Below are 2,629 nucleotides of genomic sequence, written 5' to 3'. Positions count from 1 at the left end.
TCTGATAGCTACCACGACCCCGTCCTCTTCCTCGACCTTGAAACCGTCCACCTCTTGAACCCCTACCACGTACTTGATCATAGCCTTCTTGATAGTTGTTCACATACATGAGCTTTGATTGATCCTCCTCTTGATCTTCTTCATCACGAATCCTCTCCTCATATGTTTTTAATCTACCCACTATGTCCACAAAGGTGGTTTTGTTCAGATCGAGAACTTGCTCCAAGGCTGCAATAATATGGATGTACTTCTTCCTTGGCAAACTGTTCAGGAACTTTTTCACCAGCTTAGGTTCTTCAATACTCACGCCTAAAGCTCATGCTTTTGACGAAAGTTCTGACAGTTTTCCTACAAAATCATCGATTGTATCAGTTGTCTTCATCCTGATCCTCTCAAAATTCGACATCAGAGTTTGCAATCTTGCCTCCTTGACTCTGTCAGCTCCGACGTATCATGATTTGATGGCGTCCCAGACTTCTTTAGGGGTAACAAGGTTACCAACTTGTAGGTTCAGCGTTTCTGGGATTGATTGGAACAAGAGAACATTGATTCATGTGCTCGTCGAATTCCCGTGGCTATCTCATGCTTAATTTTTTGCTACTGAAATGAGTTGTCCTGACAGTGGTCGTAGGCATAGCAATGTTGTCAATTACTTGAATCTTTTCTGCATGCATCTTCTTGGGGGTATCCATAAGGCAAAACTTGTCTCCATGTATCAAGACTGCCTACAAAGTTGCTTTTTTGCCGTGTCAAACATATTCTTATTCTGAATCTAGTTCATGAACATGAAACCGTTTTTAAGGCTAGATGGATCATGAGTATTTTGTAACTTTGCCCATCACAAATGAGATGGTTAGGGTTTAGATTTTATATATGTCGGTTTGGTTTGTTAAAAAGCGGTTTAAATTTTTAATTTATAATAATGTATACAGATTTTATTGACTTATTTTATAAGGGGGTGAATGGAGAGGTTCACCCCTAGGGGTGAACCCAAGTATTGTTCAACCATGACAGTTTATAATGGTCCAAGCTGAGTCGAGTCTTTCGGATCTAATTTGTGACAACAAACGAAAAAAAGGAAAATTACAATTACTTGAAAAATCCCAACGGTTAGATTAATAAACGTGTATGGAAATACACTACAAAAAACAAATAAAAAAAGGAAATTAAACCTAAAATATGGAAATCTAATTCTATTTAAATTATAATAATGGAAATATGGAAATCAAATTCTATATAATAACCCTGAACCGTGTAGTGTTTTACCCTAATTCTCAAAAATTGTCCTTTTTTATTTTTCTCTCTGTGAAGAAAGTAAAGCTTCTTCTTTTACAATGGCTTCTTCTTCAATGTTGACGAAGGACAAAACAACAAAATTGTTGTCTGTGAGAAACCGAAGATGTTTCAAGAAACAATCCTCGCTCTCTTCCGTTTCAAAGAAGACAACAAATCTTTCTTTGAGAGAACAGACCATGTTTAAGAAAGCCTCCGAGCTTTCAATCCTATGCGATATCGAAGTCTGTGTTATATACTATGACCGTGACAGAAAACTCGTCAAGACATAGCCGGAAGATCAATCCAAGGTTCGAGACATGGCGGAGAGATTCAGCAAACTAAACGATAGAGAGAGACGCAAGAAAAACACAAACCTTTCTCTGTTTCTGAATAAGAAGACCCTCAAAGACAAGAAGACATCTTTTGATATCACGGATAACAGATTCTCTGAGAAAGTCTTGGAGATGGAGGCTTTGTTAGAGAGTTCTCTATGGGTGTTACAAGGTAAGCTTCTTCAGTTACAGAACCAGACGGAACCCGATCAGAACCATGTGGTGTCCGCCGGCTTCTTCACAACAGATCCATCATTGATGAGCGGTGTGTCAAAAACAGATCAAGACCTATCGACGCCATCATTGACTCAACAACATCAGAGCAAAGTTTCAGTCTTTCTCTATAACCATGACAAAGGTAGCCTATGTCAACTTCCTCACTCTGTTTCTACCTTTGACCCATCGATGAGTACGGCTTCACTTGGGACACAAAGACTTTGTCTAAGAAGTAACGACTCGGATCTTCCCATGGTGTTTCCTCCTCAGATTCAGACACAAACCCCACCACTTGTCCACTTTGATCAGTTTGTGGGGTGGAATAACACTCCATCATCTTTTGCTGATCCAATGATGTTCTCTGAATTAGGTCTTTGACTAGGTCAACATTTTTTTTTGTTTTTCTATTATGTATGACTATGACTCAGAACCCTCCGCGATGTCACGGGGAAGTATTTTAGAAAAAAAAAATAATTTAAATTTAAAATTTAAAATTATACTTTATGAAATTATTTGAATGTATTAGAAGAATTGAATACATAAACTATTAATAAAAACACAATCATCAAAATGAAAACTTATAACAAAAAATATAATGTAGAATAGACGCAAATTTGCAAAATATATTGTTTAAAGTATTATAAATATAAGATAATTTTTATGAAGAATTATGGTAAAGAGCTACAATAAAAAAAAGAATATTATGACAAAGTGATCCTTACTGAAAAAATTGAACTAATAGTTATAATGAATAATGTAATTTTCTATTAAATAACTATAATTAAAAATATATTTAATAATGAGTG

At 36.1% G+C, this 2,629-nt stretch overlaps 1 pseudogene; it reads left to right on the top strand.

The window, feature by feature from the left end:
* The first annotated feature begins 1,349 nt into the window (after nt 1-1,349).
* On the top strand, nt 1,350-2,201 carry LOC104772487 (agamous-like MADS-box protein AGL93 pseudogene; annotated as a pseudogene).
* Nucleotides 2,202-2,629: the final 428 nt, after the last annotated feature.

The sequence above is a fragment of the Camelina sativa genome, chromosome 20 (genome assembly GCF_030686135.1).
Source record: "Camelina sativa cultivar CO46 ecotype springtype chromosome 20, ASM3068613v1".
NCBI lineage: Eukaryota > Viridiplantae > Streptophyta > Magnoliopsida > Brassicales > Brassicaceae > Camelina > Camelina sativa.
Note: the sequence above shows the minus strand (reverse complement) of the source record. Positions and strands in the feature narration are given on the sequence as shown.